Genomic DNA, 20704 nt, shown 5'->3' on the forward strand with positions numbered 1-20704 from the left:
TACTGAATACTACTGTTTAAGCTACTGTTGTATTCGATATGGAATCCTGAAGTTGGAATATTTGATCCTTTGCTATTCTGTCTTTTCTGCGTAGTTTAGTAATCAGCTTAATTGGGCTGGGGAAGCTAAGTCATTGTTAAGAGAATAACTGAAGGTCAAAGTTAACTGGATTTTGAAACCTTGTAAGATGGTCAGACTTCTTTTTAAAGAGTCATTTTAAAGAAGATAGACATCACCTTAAACACATTTTAAGACACTCTAAAAATCTTCTGTGCATATAACATAGTTTCTGAATTTAAAAAATACGTATATAAATATATCACATTGCATATGACTTGTGGGATATTGTTATTTGGGATACTCTGCTTTTCCCTTAAGGATGAATTATAATATTCAGTTATAACAGATGACCATGTTTGTAGTGTCACTGCTGGTGCCAGTGTGTCCCCATGAGTTAAAGGAGTGAGAACAGAGGTAAACCTTTTCCTCAGGAAATCCTGGATACTGCTCTTGAAGGCTGTGATTGCCACACAGTATAACCTGCAAATGAGTGTCCTAGGTTCAGCAGTAGCAGTCATTTTTCTCCTTCTTAGTAGCTGGTGCAGCGCTGTGTTTTGACTTTCGGCCTGGGAACAGAGCTGATAACACAAATGTTTTAGTCTGACCAAGGACTTTCTGAGCCTCATGCTCTGTGAGAGAGGAGGGAAAGCCGGGAGGAAGCAGAGACAGGACACCTGACCCAAACTAGCCAAAGAGGTATTCCATACCACAGCACGTCATGCCCAGGATGTAACAGAGAGTTACCCAGAAGGGCTAGGACTGCGGGGTTGGACTAGGTATGAGTGGGTGCTCGCTTGGGCAGGGTTGGGCGAGTTATCAGGCGGCTGATGCTGAGGTGTTGTATTCTCTTCCCTTGTTATTTCGTTTATCCTCGTTATTATTGGTGGTAGCAGTAGTGATTTGTGTTATACCTTATTTACTAAACTGTTATCTCAACCCATGGGAGTTGCATTCTTTTCAATTCTCCTCTCCATCCCTCCGGGAGCAGGGGGATGGCAAGAAGAGGGGGAGTGAGAGAGTGACTGAGTGATTTATGGCTGACTTTGTTTAAACCACAACAACAGGGAACCACAAATATGGTGCCTGACTTTTGCAGTCGGCAACATTTGAACACCTAAGACTGCAGAAAGTAACCTTGTTTTTCTTTTATTTCAGTGACAGTTTTTGAACACCAGATTGATGAAAAACTACAGAAATATCCTTAAGGAATAGACATAATCAAAATAAAATTTTATGAATTCATATGCTGTATTTCAAATATCAAATGAGAGCTTTTAAACAACAGGGAGGCATAGTTATGTGGGGGGGTTTATGTTTTGATTTCCCATGAAGAAGAGAATGCGATTAGTTTAAATTATATCTTATACCTCTGTGTAATTAACCGTTCTGATTTGCCTATTATGCCACTGTGAGTTTTTCAGCAGAATTTCATTCCAGAAAATGCTTTTGTGCCCGAAATGCAACACCCTGAATATTCTAACAGTGTCCACCCTAGAGAGGGTGTCACCTGGCACCTGACTGTACAGAGATCTACTTGTGTCACCAAACCCAAGGCGATTTTCAGCCTGTGCACAAGCTCTGCTCAGAGACGCTGCAGCTGTAACCTTGGAGCATCAGATTGCTGTGAAAACACCCACTCTGGGAGAAAGAGCTATGGGTAACCTCATCTGGTGCCTCTGTGAGAGAGGCTCCTGCTCTGCCAGCCCTGCTGTTACACTTGGATCTCTTTTCACCATCTTTTGCAGAGCCAACCACCCTTGCTGCTGATCCCTGGCACTCTGTCACTCAACAGAGTGACCTTTCTTCTCTAGATTCATGTTTGTCAGGTTGGGGAGCTGGAAACCTGCAGTACCTTTAAGCAGGAACAAATGGTATTTAGGCCTCAGAAGCATTCCTATGCCCTATTTGGTTTTGTGAGTCAGTGTCCTAGACAGTTGTCTTGGATCCCAGCCTGCAATACATCAGCCAAACCTTGTCTACACTGAGATGAAGTGATTGCTATTGTGCACTTGTGCTGTTTTCCCACTCATCAAATAATTTCCATTGTGGTGGGTTGACTGTAGCTGCATGTGGGTGCCTACCAAAGCTACTCTGTCACTCCCCTCCTCAGCTGGACACGGGGGAAAAAATATAACAGAAGGCTCCTTGGGTAGAGATAAAGACAGGGAGATCACACACCAATTACCATCACAGGCAAAACAGACTTGACTGGGGGAAATAACTTTAATTTAATACCAATCAAATCAGAGTAGGATAATGAGAAATAAAATCAAATCTGAAAAACACCTTTCCCCCACCCCTGCCTTCATCCCAGCTTTAACTTCATTCTTGATTTCCCTACCTCCTCTCCTCTAGTGGTGCAGAGGTATAGGGAATGGAGGCTGTAGTCAGTTCCACACATGTCCCTGCTGCCCCTGTCTCTGCTGCTCCTTCTTCCTCAGGGGGAGAGCTCCTCACACTCTTTGCCTGCTCCAGAGTGTCTCCCATGGGAGACAGTTCTTCATGAACTTGTTCAACGTATACTTCCCACAGGCTGCAGTTCTTCATGAACTGCTTCAGTGTGGGTCCCTTCCATGGGGCCACAGGCACTGCTAGGAGCCTGCTTCAGCATGGACTTCCCATGGGGTCACAGCCCACTTTGTGTGCCCCTGCTCTGGTGTGGGATCCTCCAGGAGTTGCAGGTGGAGATCTGCTCCACCATGGACCTCCATGGGCTGCATGTGCACAGCCTGCCCTAACATGGTCTACACCACAGGCTGCAGGGGAATCTGGCACCTGGATCACCTCCTCCCCTCCTTCTGCACTGACCTGGGTGTCTACAGAGTTGTTCCTCTCGCATATTCTCGCTCCCTTCTCTGGCTGCAATTTCAGCTGTGCAGCAACATTTCCTCTTTCTTAAATCTGTTGTCCCAAAGATGGTGCCACTGTCACTGATGAGATCAGCTTTGGCTAGCAGCCGATATGCCCTGGAACCAGCTGGCATTGGCTATATTTGACATAGGGTAAGTTTCTGGCAGCTTCTCGTAAAAGCCACCCCTGTAGTCTTCTCACTACCAGAATCTTGCTGCAGAAACCCAGCACATCTACAGAGATGGATCAGCTCTGGCCTTGCTCCAGGGAACATGCATCCTGGAAACGCAGCACTTGTTTCTCTTAATCCAGGATGGCTGCAGCCTATAGGGTTAATGTTTGGCAGCTGCTCAGCTCCTCACAGAGACTAGCTACCCTCTACTAACTGTCCTCTTTCTGACAGTGGGTTTCTCCTGTGAGCAAGAGGGCTCCATTTCAGGACCCCATTGACTGGTTTGCTTCCAGAGGAGGCCCTTACAGTGCCTGGCTGGTGGTCCTTGTGAAGCACTGCTGCTGTCCTGGCAAACAGAAGCTTTAATTTGTACTTTAATTTGTGACAATAAAAGCTCACAGCTCTAACTATGTCACTGGCATTCACTGTCAGCATGTTCCAGGCTTTCTTCCTCTTCCTTATCAGGTTCTTCTCAAACAAAATTTGGACAGTAACTTTAGCTTGCACATAAAAATACTGTGTATGAAAACATGGTATTATGTGAAAATCTGTCAAACAGCAGTTGCTAAGAGTCCAGCCTTTTACACCAGTATTACAAGTGCATTGGGAAGTAAACTACAGCCGACATTATTACAATATGTTGAGTAATATAGAAATATTATCTTAAATGTAACTCCCGTCTAATGACATAAAGACTGTAGAGCCTCATAGATGCATAGAAATGTATGCAGCAATGTTCTCAGGACCTATTATGGTTTTTCTATTATGTTTTCTTTCTTCTTTAGTGCAGTTGTTGAATTCATTCCCCACTAGAATGGGGAAAAACTGTAAAAAAGGCTTTGTGCAGAAACAACTGTAAAAAAAGGCTTTGTGCAGAAACAACCTTTTTATTTGCTGTGGTTCTTGCTATTCTTTATTTGTTGATAATCTTGCTATGTTTTGAAATTACACATTTTTTGTCAACTATTTGCAAGACAGGCATTAGCAGAAGCCTTAGTGTGGCAGTCATCATGTTTGTACAGTGATGGCAAAACTCTCAAAGACATTTAACTTTCCAAGATACAGACCTCATCTATGTACAGAAAAGTTAAAATTCTGAAGGTAATAAAAGGTGTATGCTGAAAGCATATTGAACAAACATAATGTGCTGGCACTGGCCTTGGCAAACGACCATATTGCATATCTGACCACTTAATTCAGACTGCATGTCACAAGTGCTTAAGCTCGTTCCAGTGACTCTTCTGTAAAAAATTCCAATATCCTCTTCTGAAAAAAATACTTAACTTGCTTGAGCTGTTGAGTGGTCATTCTTCTATGGCTGGAAGAATATTAGTTTTGTTTTGTTCTTGTGAGAGTGGTGAGACACTGGAACACGCTGCCCAGAACTGTGGCTGCCCCATCCCTGGAAGTATTCAAGGCCAGGTTGGACAGGGCTTGGAGCAACCAGGTCTAGGTGTCCCTGCCCATGGGAGAGGTCCTTAAGGTCCTTTCCAACCTAAACTGTTCTGTGATTCTGTGATAGTGTGACTTAATGAGTCAAAGTGAATCAAGGTGTATTTGACAACTTTTCTAGTGAATCCAAGCCGTATCATTATTATTAATGATTATTATTATTATTAATTCCTGTCAGCTCTGGAGGGTTTCATTACTTGTTTTCCCCACTTGTGTGCCAAATTATCTCCTGAATTTTCCTTTATCTTCTCACATTGCTTCCTCCTCAGTGTTGCCCTTGATGTAATAATTGATTATGTTCTTTTAAGCTTTCTGTTTTTAAGAATAGGAATTGCCTACTTCTTTCACCCAATTCATCTTTTGCTGCAGAGCTTTTTTTATTCCTTTTTTTATTTTACATTCCTATTTAAGATCACCTTTTACTCAGATGTATAGGTACATTGATTCTATAATTCTATGATTCTATGAATAAGAAACTCACCTTTTCTTTGTATGCTGCTATGATTTTGCTGAAAGACAGAAGTAGATGAGATGTACCATTGAAGGCTCATGATAAGTCAGGGCAGAAAACTTTACTTTTGTGCAACAATACAATCAGATGAAGGTCCTCTCTGTCAGTCAGGAAGTAGAAAAGCTGCCTTTTTGTACAGAGTACAGTTTTGGAAAAACTCTGTCATTTCATTTATTGCTGCCTTCATTGGTTTTATAAGTTTTGTTAATTTTATTTTTTTTAAAGAGAATAGGTATGAAATTTAAATTAAAAGTTTGGAAATGCATCTGTAAATCACGTACTCTACAGCTTTTCAAGGGTGGAAAGAAAACTTTCCCAATGCTAGCACAAGTAGGTGGCAGTAGAGATACATACATATAGTGCTATAGATGGTAGAGCATTTAGCAATGCTATTTAAGGAGTAAGGTTGCATATTTAGTCATCATAAAATGACTGCTGATAAGTCAGTGTAGATCAGCAAATGCCACACCACTTTTCAGATGAAAGCACTTTTAGTTTTTGGTTAGTATTACAAATGCTTACAAAACACTGTTTTCACACATTTAGTTTACATATTGAGGTAGACTCATTTAAGCTATATATAGACCTGTTCCAGAGCTGGGACCTGTCTTAGCCATTCCTTCCTTGGAAAAGGTAGAACTTGATTCTGAAGCTTTGGATTTGAAATCTAGACCCACTATTTTTTCATAGTGGCAAGGCCTGAGTTTTACTGAGGAACATCAATAACAGAAGTATTCACTCTAAAATGCTGGACAAAAGCAAACTCGTTATTTTAGAGTTGTTTATTGTAGCTGTAAATGAGCTCATTCTTAAAAATGAACATAAAGGTGTATGTGCGGGGTTATTTCTTACAAGTGTATGAAAACTCAGAAGTTTATAAACTTTCCCCATTTTGGAACTTGTGTTGTGCTTCTGAGATATAAAATTATTGTGAGTCAGAATATGAACTGCTTAAAAAAACCAACAGGATATCTGAATTCAGAATTAATATCTACATGTAAATAAATACATGCTACATGGAAGAGTTCACTGTTATTGTAATACAGTTGCAGAAACACAGTATTTATTTTATTATTTTATTTTAGTATTTATTTCAAAACAATGAAGTATTTGTATAGAACAGAGCAGTTACATGAACCGTGGCAAGTTTTCTAGAATGAAGTTCTAGCAAGAAAAAAAAAGAAAAAGTGGGAATATGGCAGAGAAAAGAATAGTAGGAGAAGCAAATGTAAAACCATCTGCCAGCTGAATTTGCCAAAGTGCCAGATGCTGCCTCTGGTAGACTATATTCCATTGCTTTGGCATCTGGATGGTCCTTTCTAATGAGGCAAAACTTTGACAGTTACTGAATTTTGTGACTATGTGCTTGGTTTAACTCTGATGTTTTTTGCAGAAATCAAGCTTCAGCCGAAACCAGCACATGCAAAAAAATACCTTTTTTCATGGGGAAAAGTCTTTGAAAAAATAAAATACCCACAGATAACAAAAATGTTTTGCACACATTTATAATTCAAGAAGGAGGATTATGTAATTTCTGTTTCTTCATAGTAAGAGCTCATGGAAGATAAATGTCAACTACTTTTGCTCCTGAAACAACTGTGTTAAGATAAAAAAAATACAGCATACCTTTAAGCAGGCATGCAGATGCCAAAAATCAAAGAATTTTTTTTTTTATTCTGTTTATGCCATTTATAGTTAGTTTGGGAAACAATTAAAATATTCTGCCTGGGCTGGATAAGAGAAGCCTTAGAAAAAATAAGCCATATAACAATGTGGAGTTTCACTCAGACTAATTTTAAAAGCTAAGCAACAAACAGTATGCTAAGCAGAATTTTTTTACTTTAAAATTGGAGAAAGGTCTATGCTCCATGAGTTCCTTTCAGAACTCCATTATTTCTGCCAATACACAGACTTAAGGGATATTCGTACCATGATAACAGGTAGTGTTTCACCATTTGGAAATATAAAGGTATATTGTAGGAGGGAAAATAGAGCTGAAATATAATATCATGTCTAATACTATGAGAAATTTTGGAGCTTAAATTTTAGCAAACACATCTAGAGTTCCAAATAGCTGGCTAACTACCTTCAAACAACTTTGGGGAACTTTAAGTTTTTAAGAAGTGTAAAAGTATGTTGCCTGTTTCTCAAGCTGATAATCTTAAATCAGAGTCAATAGTTGCTTGAAGATCTAGATTTCATGGTTTATCACGTGTGAATGCACCAATTCTTTCTACCATTAAATGTGCTTTTGCTGAAAACCTGAGCTAAAACAAAACCCTTATATTTAAAAAGTTCCCCAGTACTCTTTGAGAGTAATACAATAACTTTATCAGAATTGGGCATAGTAGACTGTGGGCACCTCAGTGAGCAGATGTAGAACGCAATATTCCTTTGTGTAATTTTTTTAACTGTTGAAATTTATATATATATCACACTTTGTGAAAGCCAGGCATGCAGGTGCTCAGAAAGCCTGAGAAGAGCTTTCTTACTGCCATAAGGATGAGGAATCAGGGCCTAGATTGTTGTTGTTGTCTCTGAAAACACTTACAAAGGTTCTCTGAGAATAGAATGCAGAATCTGAGAGCCTTTCAAATGTTCTTTCTACCTTCATTTTGCAAGACCTTGTATGCCAAATAAAAAGAAGCCTCTCTGTTATTTCTCCCTCAGAATGACTTAAGATGGACACTGTTGTGCTTTGAAAAAAGCCAGGGGCAGTGGGTGGGAACAGGAAGCAGCTGTTATTAAAACTGGGTGTGATTCTGTCTGTTTGTGTGTTTTGTATCTGTTTTCAGTTTTGTTGTTCATCGATTTTTGGATAATAAATACCTGGTACAGAATGTATTCTTCTGATAAAAAAAGAAAAATTAAAAATCAAGATAACCTCTTCTGATTTGTTTCTTTTTTGTCCTGCTTACCGATACTGAAGACTATGCTTTCAGCTTTGTTATTCATGCTCTAAGTAGAAAGGGAAGGCAGAAGTGGACATAATATTATAAATAAGTTGTTACATATGAATATGCAGACTCATTTTAAGGTAGTCAAAGTGACTGTTAATTAAGAATTGGAGGACTGGAGCAAACTGTAAGAATGAGGAAATCAGTGGGGTCTGTGAGGACTTTTGCTACTGGGTGGCTGAACATTTTCAAGCAAGGTAATGTTAATTAATATATATCTCAGGAGGTGGAACACACTTTTGTGGAACGAATCTGTAGTATAGGGCAGCCAAATGGAAGGACACATGTTAAGAAATCTATAATTACAACATCTGCAATTTGTGTGAAGACAATTAAAGGGCAACAGCGGCATGTTAGGTTTAAAAAAAAATTATAACTGATTTCATCACCTGGTCATTCAACAAATGACCTGGCCATTGAGGAGGTAAGGATGATTTGTACTGTTTGTCAGTGGGACATCATGAACCTCTTAAAATAATTTCTTTTTAAACTTTATGTTCTGTCTGTGAGTAAATGCACCTTTAAAAACAGTGCATCAAGGAGTAATTCTAGTACTGAAAAGACTACTAATATTAGAAGCTATGTACCAAAAGATGATACTAATATGGTTTTATTGCCAAAATTAAGTTTTATGGTGGTTATATACAGAGCTTATCTGGCTGTGCTCTTGATGGTGCATGTACATGTCAGTTCTTTCGTGTTGAGTGTATGATGTTGTGAACTGGTTAAATGTCAACGATTTGTGAAACAGGAGTTCAAGTGCATTTATGCTGTACTTTAACTTCAGAGCATACCTTGTCCCTTTAAAGGCTCAAGCGTTAGTACAATAATGTTTCTCTCCTAAATAGCTCAAAGTAAATTCAGGAAGGGGTAACTTGCTTCAGACAACCAAAGGATGACACAGCCCTGAAGTTATGCTCATTTCTGATATTACTTCTCCCTCACCTTTGCTCTGGCTTTTATATAATTCCTTCCCTCTCATATCAGATGACTGTTCCCATGGAAGGTCATCAATATTTTTTGCAAAGAAATCTATTTCTTCCAAACCCTAGCAATGCCCCATGGCAGCAGGTTGTAGGTTTGTTTGTTTGGTTGGTTTTTCTACTTTTGTGTAATTATTCAGATACCTTTTATTTTCCTGGATAAGAAAGCAAGCATGTACATTACACCAAACTGCACAGCACAGATTATTAGATTTTTTAATGTTTCCTCAGAAATTACTTTTGCAGAGCACACTCTTCCCTTAGACCCCTGCCCCTTCCTGTTATATGTGAACCCTTATCGAAATAAATTCAGAAAGTAAAGAGAGAGAAGTTAAACCAATTAAGTGAAATGCAACATTTTACATGAAATCTGGAGAGCACAGCACCTGAACCTCTGCTTCAATTGGTTGTCCCGTGGTAGAGGCTGGTTTGAAGCCAGTGTGCCACTTGCTTAGGCAACATTTTGTCCCTTTAAAGGCTTTCATTCTGCTGTATGCTATCGAAACCAAATCTCTGTTTCGTCTCAGAGAAAATGCTCTCGTGGGCATTGTATTAGCTTCTCCTTTTCAATTATTTAGTAAGTGTATAAATTAAAGTCAGTAGTTTGAACATTTGTTTCTTAAGTGTATCTTAGATAAATGTCTAATTTCCCATTACTTCAGTAATTGGTCCAAAACCTGAGAAATAAATGCTGACGTGAGAGATCTAAACTGTCTTTGGGGCTGTTTGTGCTGAATAGAGTTTAATGATGGTGTCTTAATCCCCTAAAACAACACCTCCAGTGTTGACATATACAGACAAAAGTACAATGTTACATTTTAAAAGATGGAACAGGGAATCCCTTTCACTGTCAAGACTGATACAGGTAAGCAAACAGGGAAATATTTTCAAGCATACCAGGAAGGTTATTCACTAAGGAGCATAGAGTATAAGGATTAATTCTATTACAGAGAAAAGGTAGGTTCCGAAAACAGTCATAATTACTGTAGTTAACTGGCAGGTTAGACATCGGACAGAGGTAGATTGAGACTGCAACAATACATATTTACTGTTTATACAGCAAACCCTGAAATTTAGTTTTACTTTATTGTTGAAATGAATGAGTCTTTCATTGATAACAATTTTTAGGCCAGTAATTAACAGCAGATTGTGTATAGGAAAATAAAAGATTTCTTGATTTCAAACGTGACTGTGAAAAATAGGCATTTTTTGTAATTACTGCTGGTTTTGAGGGGCCCAGTTAATCATTCTTCTTTGATTTTCTTCCTTGTGAATATGGATTCTTGCTTCAGAAATCAGTTGAATTACATGTGAATGCCTCTAAACGTTAGAAAGGTCTGTCCTTGACTAAGTATCCTTGCTGTTCAGTGCAGTGATTGAGAGTGAAACAAGTGGGTGGTGAGAACAAGGGGAGGTGAGAACAAGGAATGGGTGAGGAGAGGTATTGGACTGAAGTTAGCCTGGGGAAGGTGGACAGAAGGTGTTTCCCTAAGTGTTCATTTAATTGTTTGTGTTGGTGGCAGGGCTGTTTCTCAATACCCAAATCAGTCATCAACATCAAAAGTTGTTTTTAACTGTCAGTAAATTAAATTAAGTAAAATTTCCTGAGTTGGTGCTGTTTTGCCCATGACACCAACCTCCTAATAAAATACAAGATAGGGCACAAAGAAAGGAGGCCAAAGATGCCAGTAATGTCTCCATAAAAATAGCATAGTTAATTACTCAGTTTTATCTGCCCCATGCAACAAAGGAGGATCCAGTGTGCTTTCTGGAAGTACTTTGACCCTCGCCAGCCTCTTTTGTGTCACCACAGACACCACGAACACAGACCAGCACCTCTGACAGAGCACGGTGTCCACAGCCAACAACTGCTCAGATTAACTCAATGGATGTTTCCCTCTCAAGCAAAGGCATGTTGTGCCATAATCCTTCCATTTTGCTACTCCTTTCTCATCTTTCACCAGTCAGCTTATTTTGTCTGACACATCTTACTTTCTGTGGGCTTTATCCTAAATTCTGTATCTGCAGATTTCTTCCTTTGATCTGGATCAGCTACAACCCTTCTGTTCACTTCATTCTCAGTTTTACCACCAGTTCATCCCTCTTACCTGCAGAAAAAATGCTACTTTTTTTTTTCTAAATTACCTTCAACCCTTTCTCAACCCCCATCTTCTCAGATACCTCAAATACTCTTTAGCTGAAAAGAGGATAGGTGCACCTCATCACAGCAGTTTCTGAACCTGCTCTTAATAATTTGTCCTGCTTCATAGTCCCTCTTTTTTCTCCTTCTTTTTCTTTGCCCAGAGGAACCTCCGCTATTTTTAAGGAAATAAAGGCAGAAATCACGTTTGTTCACCTTTGTTACCTGTCTGGGGGTTGACTAGAATGGTCTTACTACGCAAAATACCAGTCTACTGGTGACATCAGACGGAAAAAAATAGCATGTAATACAGATCTAGAGGAGGTTCCACTGTCTGCCTGCAGAAAATAATCATTTTGCCCTTCATTAGTTACTTGGCATGAATGTTTTTCTTCTTGGCTGAACTTGTGTTGCTGTGACCAGTTCCTAGGACTCACTAAGTTGCCTCAGGCAGGGGCAGTGTATGAAGCCTAACACTCTCCAACCAGCAGAACCTGGTTCCTGTGTGCCTGCTAATTACCTAGCTGCACCTACAGAGTTTCATTTTGTATTTCCCCGATGGTCAGATTTCAACTTCCTGGTCTTTGCTTCTTCTGAGAAAAAATAATAGCCCTGTAAATAGTTTTAAAATGCAGTTACATGGTTTTCATTTGTCCTGATTGGCTGACTGGTTGGCTGAGACTTTTTTCCTGATTAGACAAATTCAACAATAAGATTCTGATATTCACAACCTGAATTACATATACATCCTAGGGGGAAGAAAAACCTACAGAAATATGACACTGCCGCGAAAGCCTCAATACACTTGTGTCCTAGTAAAGCAAATTAAGCCAGAGGAGCAGCTTCCACACACATAACAACTGCGTCAGGGCAAGAGAAACAGGTGAACACAAGAATCTTATGTAAGGCTGCTCTCATAAAGCAGCTGCTAAAAAAAGCCTGATTATGCACTTACTTTCCACCAAGTTGGAGGTTTTTGGTCTGAAGGTTCTGAGCTGTCACCTGATGTTGATTTAAAGAGACAGGTGATTACCCACAAAGTGAAAAATAATGTGGCATTATTCCCTGAGGTATAAACTCTGATAGCAATCAGAAAAGAGACAGAACAGGAGGCTACTGTGTAATGGAGGGAGTGCAGTACCGACAGTAGTGGAGATGAAATGAAGTTGACAGGAGTTTCATTTTGGAATTGGCTGCACTGATGTTGCTTGGGTAGTTCCTGGTCCTCATCTCAACTGTCAGTACCACCACTCGATCCTTAGCCTGTCACTCTCCTTTCCTTTGCTTCAAGTCCCAATTTACAGTTTATATTTAAATTAGCTCACTAATACTTACTCTGTCTTACTTTAAAATGTCGACAAATGGGCTACAAGAATCACCATTATTTCATGGCCATTTTTTTTTCCATTAGCTTAAGAAGATTGATTGGGTTTTTTTGCAGGTTACTGTTCACTTTTCTGTGTTCCTCTTCTCTCGCTCTCTTCTTTTCCTCTTCTTTTTCTCCCTATATCTTTCTGTGTCAATACTTTATAAATTATGAACAACAATTCTGTTGCAAGAAAGGTAGTTACTGTTAGTTTTCTGAGCTGGCATTGAAAATACTTATACAAGGAAATGCATATGAAGGAAAGAAAACCTCATGAAGTACTGTTAGAAAAACAAGAAGATGGAAAAACAGGCACCTTAAAAATATTTCTGACTCTGCTCTTCTTCTTACCTCCACTTTGTTATAAATATGTTCTCAGGTACTTCACTAATGAAGTAAATTTTTCTGTGACATATGCTGGACAGAATAGGAATTTTTGGAATGGATGTTTATTGCAGTTATATTCAACTACAGACCTTCATGTGCATATTTTAATTGAAAAATTACTCAAGAATTCCATGAGATTCTATCAGCTCTAGTAACTTCATATCTTGTCATTATCACAGCCATCAACATACAGACCTATCAGGCTTTCCTTTTGCCACCAAAAAGAAAGCCCATTCTTTTACACATCAAAGAAAATTTAAATAGAGGAAGATTATTTTTCTGACTTTTAATTCAGGATCTTTGTGTATCACCATGATTGCAGCATTATGCACAGATCCATATAAGGTGGAGATTTCTTATAGATTAATTCTGTAGATTTATGCTTTACAGTATATGAGAAAGAAGAAATAATATTGCACTTATTTCATATGTCACTCCTATCGACGTGCACTGCAGTTCTAAAAAGAAGTAGTTTTCTTATCATCTTGCTGGCAAAAGCCCATTTTATTGTAATTGTATTACGAAATGCAGATTATTGTTATTTGACCAGGTCAAGAGAGTTATGAATTAAACTCTGGCTTAAAAAGTGGGGGGTGGCATAAACACATGGGATTTTGATGAGGCTGGAGCTACTACCTGCCTCAAAAATTTATGTGGACAATTTATATGTTTTCCCTTTATATTTTGGAGTTGTTTAGCCTGTAATTTTCACCCAATTGTACAGGGGGTTAATGGTCTTACATATTCTCTGCCGTCAGTTATAAAGGAGTGTTACACAAAGGCTAATAATAATAAAACAATAATAATAATTTTGGCTTTCTGTAGTTCTTCTACACTCTTGAAAGAGTTTAGATTTCCCCTGGCATTCATAGCACTTGAGTTATGTTAAGACTGTGCAACAAAGGGTCCTTATTGTTATTAGCAGCTATAACTTTTGTTACCTTTGTTTTGTGCATTTGCTAGGAAACCCTTTTTATCCAGTGCTGCCAAGAAATGAATTTAACCTATTTCGTAGTTTTTTCACCCATTATAGGCAGAACTGCCATTAAGTGCCTGATATTTTTATTCCTGGAACACCCCAGTGTTGCTGGAAGCATTTTAATTGATAAGAGAACACCTTTAAAATAAATTAAGTATTAAATAAACACCTGTTCATTAAATCTGTAGCTCTCTCTATGCAGTTTGGTAGCAGATGTTGCTGATGATAATATACAGACTGACAGGAAAGGTAGGTACAAATGGACTGTACTACCAATGAATCTGAATGCTTCAGAAGAGTACATGTCAAAATAAACTCTGTATTTCTCTCTGTAAAACAAACCCTATCTTCGTGGAGAACTGAAAAACCACTTTTGGTTTAAACCAATGTTAAAATCCAAACCATTATCTGATATTTGAACCAGGCTGAATTTTCCAAGGAATAAAATGGAAAGTCCTTACACAGAGAAATAAAAGCATAAAAGCTTGTAAAATAAGTATAGGAATAAATATTCATATTTTCCAACAGAGATTTGCACTGAACCTTTACAGCATATTCCTTTATAATTTGGGAAATTATATGAGAAGTAAGGTGAAAAAGTGTTCGAGCAATGTGAAATGTTCAAAGTAAGAAAAATTGTGAGAAACAGCAAAAGGATTACCCGAGTTAGCTGCGGACAAAATGGCAGAAGAAAGTCAATGTACATGACTGTGCAATAATGTACAGAGGACTCCCACCCTCAAAACCTAACTTTATCTATACAACAACGTAGCTTTAACAGTCATTCATCAGAGATCTTGGAGCTGTAATAGTGTCTGAAAAAGTTTATATGAACTCCGTGCACAGTAGCAGTCAGAAACAGACAGGATATTAGAAATTATTAGGGCGAGACACATGATAAAAATACCTCTATATACATATCTAAATTCATGGCACACTAACTTTGTTTTTTCTCCTCAAAAATACTACACCTTCAAAATGTCCAGGGAAGGACAGTAAGAACAATCAAATGTATGAAATAGCTTCTAGTGGCTGAAGAGCTAATAATCTTCAGTCCTATAATTATACTCTTCCCAAGGCATTTGCTATGGGCTTCTATTTGGGACAGGATGTTGTGCGATGTGGACCTTTGATGTGGCCCAGTAGGGCAGTGCTTTGGCTTTGCTGTGTCTGTCATGGAAGGAGGACTATGGCACCAGGACAAACCAACAGAATTAAATTCCCCTGAATTCCTTTGAAGAAGTGCTGCTTTCCCTCTATAAGCAAAGTGTAAGAGTGCATAAGACTGTAAAAGAATTCAGATTAAGCACTGCCTCATCCTGAGGAGCTAAAACACACACCTTCTATTTCTAAGGGAATTTCCTCCCTAACACTTTGGAATTAAACCAATTCTCCAAATAAATATTTAATCTGACTTTTGAGCTACATTTGGATATGTCTTCATTATCAAGCTGCACAGCAGAGCAGGAGCAAATGTGTAGAGTGATGCAAAAGGAACACAGTTTATATTCCAGAAATGGCTCCAAGAAGTGAGGGAGACAATGGAGGTAAGGGAGACAATGGAGGGTTTCACTTCACAGCCATAACTCTGCATACTAGAATAGATGTACTCTACTGGAATCCAGTTCTGAGCCCTGTGAATGAACAGAGTAGATATTAATAGGAGATTGACAGCCATCAGACTCCTTTGGTTGGGTTTGTTTTTTCTGTTGTTGTTGTTGGTTTTGTTGGTTTTTTTTTTTGTTTGTTTGTTTTTTTTTGCAGTATAGCAAAATTTAAAGGAAGGAGGAGTGGTCTGTAACCAGCTGTCTAGGACAGTCACCAGAGGATGATGGTAAGTGTTTAAATGCCTTTGTACAGAGAATAGTACTGATCAGGAGAATGCTTGTGAGATATTGTACTATTGCCATCAACCTCTCATCTCAACCTCTTCAAAATGACCATATAATCCCATCTCTACTGCCAAAAAAAAGGACATTTTAGAAAGCAAAAATAAGGTGTTTACAAATCTTAAAAGGGTTCATGAAGCCCTCTCACCTTCTTCCTAAAAGAGGCTGGAATTGCAGGGTACTTTAGTTTTTTTCAGTAGTTTTTTATGTCCTGTTAAATTCTTCTCTGAGGAGCATAACTTTTCCTAAAATTACATGTGGAGTTAATGCTTATCCTCAGCTTAGGAAACAAAATTGTGACTTTCACCTTACAGCTGTAGAATAGAGCCTTTTTTGTCTGTAATAAATGGGAATTAATAATAATAAAAAAGGTAACATAAAGTCCTGTTGTTTTTTTTTTCTGTCATATTTGACGTCGTCAGGTCTTCCAAACCCTTGCATTATGCTTTCCATTTCTTTTTCAGTTCTATTAAAGCCTTAAATTATTTGCTAGAAAGAGCTTTTCCTAAATTATGTGTAAGCAGTAACCTGCTGTCTTCACCTGCATCTGGCTTAGCTCATTTTGGAGCTCAATGGTGGTGGAAGCCACATATGTGGGACCAAGAGCTATTTCAGATTGCTGCAGCTGGAACTATATTTTTCTACTTTCTTCACTGACTTAAATTTTGTAGCAAGATGTTAACCCCAGGGAAAAGTAATTCTTCCTTCTGTTATTATTGTTGTGATCCTTCTACCATAGTTTGAAGGCATATTTGGGGTTAAGCACCTATAGACCCTTATTGCCTTTAAATACTACACAAGTACTTCTTAATGGTAATCCCTGACACATTTACAGACATTTAGAAACATAGGTCTTGTCTAAATTGGTAGCTATTTCCTGACAAGGACAGTGAAACAGCTTTAGCTAAAAACATAAGGAATTTCTCAGCTTCTCAGCTTCTCACTTTGTCTGTGTTTTGGGGGGGTTTTTTGTTTGTTTGTGGGAGTTTTTTTGCTGTTTTGTTTTTGTTGTTAGTTCAGTTTGGGGTTTTTATAACTGACAGCAAATTTCAGACTATTTTTCATTACTTGTTTCATTAACTAGCTCCTTTAAAAATATCATTTGACAGCAGTATAAAATATCTTCTAGAGTGGCTGCTACCAGGAATTAGGATGTTTAGGTAGAGGCAAAACATGCCTCAAGTTTCTAACCTATCCACAAGAGTAATGACTGTTTGGTGCACAACACAGTGCCCATTGCATTATGCAAGGAATGCCTGTAAACTTTTCTGAAGGTTTCCTGTGGTAATCAGTCATCTATCCTATGTCATTATCTCTTTTTTTTTTTACCTGCTAGTAATTTTTCCTTTGGGAGAGGAAGCTGTCTGGCTGACAAAATAGTGAAGGTCTTCTTGGTTTTGATTTCAGTGGAGAAATGAGCTGGTGAATATATCCCATTAATATGTGCTTGAAATAACTCAAAGAATTTTCTTTTAATTGCTCCTAATAATAATTTTGTATGAGCTGTAGATGAAAACATATTTTTCTCAGGTTTCTCCTTAATTGCAGCATTAGCTTTTTCCTCACAGTATAACCACATAAAACAAGGACAAACGTTGGATTTTGCACTTCAGGCAGTGTAATCCTGATTCCTGGATGTATGTGGACAGCAGGGTGGAGTTCAGCGCTGCAGAAAGGGATCTGGGAACTTTAGCTGATGGTAAATTCAACACAAGCCAACAATGTGCCCTGGTGGCCAAAAGGGCTAACCGTATCCTGGATTGCACTAAGCATAGTATAGCTAACCAGTCAAAAGAAGTGACTGTCTCATTTTACCTCAGCATCAGTGTGGCCTCAGCTGGAGTTTTGGGCTCCACAATATAAGCAGGATATAAAAATAGAATGTGTCCAAAGATGGACAATAAAAATGGAGAAAGGAGTAGAGGGCATGATTTACAAGAAGTAGGTGAGGATACTGGTTTTGTTCAGCTTAAGGGTGATCTCATCACCGCCTACAACTTCCTCATGATGAGGAACAGAGATGGAGGTGCTGATCTCTCTAGTTACTGGTGATAGGACATGAAAGAATGGTTAAAAGCTGCATTGGGGAAGTCAAAATTGGCTATTACAAAAAAGTTTTTCACTGTGTGGACTCAGGAGTTGGGCTAGATAATCCTCATGGGTCCCTTCCAGCTCAGGATATTCTGTAGTTCCGTGGTTCTAATACTTGTAAACCTGTCCTTTAAGCCCTTCAGAAAGGTCTTCACCCTATTATGAGTATTTTTCTTACACTTTTGCTTCATTACATAGTTAAAAATGGAAATTAGTATTTAAGTAAACCTGAATTAGCTGCAATTTTTTAGTCTTCTAAAAATGACAACAGTCCACAGGAAAATGTTTAATCAAGAGACATAAATTCACAGCAAAATGCAACAACAATCTGAAGATAACTAACATTTACAGTCCACTGAGTATGTATGTATCTGTCTCTACATAGTATAGTTACTGTTTTCTACAAACTATTCTGTACAGTCCCAGGGAATATAAAAGTCTTTTTTCAAGAGTATAATATCCTATGAAAATGATATAGCAATCCTACAGCAAACTCAGAGACAAGTAGAAACAAGTCAATTGTAATAATTAATGAGTTACCTCCTAATTTACAGAATTCTGGAAAGTTTTAAGTAAATGTATACAGCAAAGCCTCTAAAAATGAAAATAAAGCAATACAAAATGTATTTTCCTAACTTTAACTGATGCTTACTTATAAGAAATACTGTTGTGTTTAATACTGCTTATAGCATTTTACATAAGTTTAATTTACGGTGAAGATTTTTTCTAGTAATTAACATAAACTTTAAACATACTGAAGAACAAAGTAATTCAATTCAAGGTTGGAATATAAAAATATATAAATGTTGAGATGAATATTTTGTAATTTATAACATTTTGCAAATTAAATTTTTCTTTACTCATTTTAGTAAGAACTTTTAACTCTCTTTTTTTTAAAACAGAATTTTGTGACATGTAAATGTTATTATACATATAGTTACAGCTACAGATCTCTACAGTTTGAACAGTTCCACTGAAATTTCTGTAACAGCAATAAACTGAGAAACTGGGCCCTTGAAGTCTCTTAAAATTAGTCTGAAATTGATGAAAATGTCACAGATTAATCTAAATCAGCTCCTGTTCCATTTCAAAACCAGCTGTTTGTATAACAAAAGATAAAGAAGTACAAATCCTAAAGGTTTGGTGGAAGGCAAATGATGAGATATATTAATAGTTTATGCATAAAAAGTACAATTTATATTACAAGTCACCTTCTTTGAAGTCCACAAATTAGGTACTTACAGTGTTGAAGTCAAACTACATTCACTAAGAAATATTTATGTGAAATGTTTTAAATTAGAGAAAAGACAAAGCAGGAAAAGTGACAACTCAATAATTATTCAAACTTGGTTTAATTCACATGGTTGGTTATGTACCTATAGCTGTGTCCAGATTCTTTCGAGTCTCCAAAGGCAAGAGGAAAAATTGGCTTTTTTGTATATAATTCATGTTTGCTTGGATAAAGCTGGATATAGTTTGTCTGCTAACACCTGGTTTCTCCTGTGCTGGGACAATGGGGTAGGCAGTCATGAACTAAAAGGTAGGGAAGCTAAGCAGCTGGGATCACTTGCTAGGGAAGGGGGGATTGACAAAGCAATTGCAAAAGATAAACAGTCCCTCAGCCTTTGGAGGCGGCTCTTGGCATCTGTGAAAGAAAGGTTTCCATACAAGGACGATAAGTCATTCAGCCAACTGGACCACACTAGAGAAAGACATCCAGTCTCTGAGGGAATCAGCCGTTGTGGAGTTGATATATTGCAGGCTGGATGCAATAAATGCATCCGTAAATCCAGATGAAATTGAATGTACGTGACCCATGTGGTAGAAATTTACATGGAGTGCACCGTCATCATATGCCCACTTACTGGCAGCAATAACCTGGAGTGACATAGTACCACCAACAGTAGATGAAATGGCTCATAAACTCTGAAAGTTTGAAGACAATCTCACCCCTTCCGTCATCTCAGCTGTGGAAAAACTGTCCCAGGAGTTCAAACAATTGAGAGACAATCTATTCGATCTACCCAGTTCCTCACATGTACCAACCCACGTCTCAGCTATTAACAAAAGGTGTCCTGCTGCTCCAGAGAGAAGATACAGGAGGTATACGCCACCAGCCACCCTATGGTTTTACCTGCGGGATCACGGAGAAGACATGAGGAACTGGGATGGAAAACCTACCTCAGCTCTGGAGGAATGGGTGAGTGAATTGAGGAGGAGAACAAAGGTCAAGGATGATCATCCCATGAAAGCTGTGGCTTCAGTCTCTGGTGAGCAGGTTCCCAGATGGAGTGGAAGAGCGAATTTTACTCCAGCTCCTATGATAAAGACTAATCCCTGTCAACAAGACGTAAATGACCAGTGTTGTGATGACTGTTAGAAGGGCCCTGCCTCTAGCCAGGGGACAATTGGATTTACTGGACTGTGTGGATCAGATGGCCTGGCACATCAGTCCCGCAGAAGTATAAGGCTAGTAGACACCTGTGCACAGTGTACCCTAGTGCCATCAAGCTGTCAAAGAGTGGAACCCATTTCTATTTCTGGAGTGACAGGAGGATCCCAAGAGTTGACTGGAGGCTGAAATCAGCCTGACTGGGAGGAAATAGCAAAAACACCCCATTGTGACTGGTCCAAGAGGCTCTATGGATCCTTGGCATAGACTACCTCAGGAGAGGGTATCCAAAAAGGTACTGATGGGTTTTTGGTATTGCTGCTTTGGAGACAGAGGTAATTGAGCAGCTGTCCGCCTTGACTGGTCTCTCAGAGGATCCTTCTGTTGTGGAGTTGCTGAAGGTCGAAGAACAACAAGTGCCAATTGCGACCAACAACAGTGCACCGGCAGCAATATCGCACCGACCAAGACTCCT

This window comes from Lathamus discolor, chromosome 2 (genome assembly GCF_037157495.1).
Source record: "Lathamus discolor isolate bLatDis1 chromosome 2, bLatDis1.hap1, whole genome shotgun sequence".
NCBI lineage: Eukaryota > Metazoa > Chordata > Aves > Psittaciformes > Psittacidae > Lathamus > Lathamus discolor.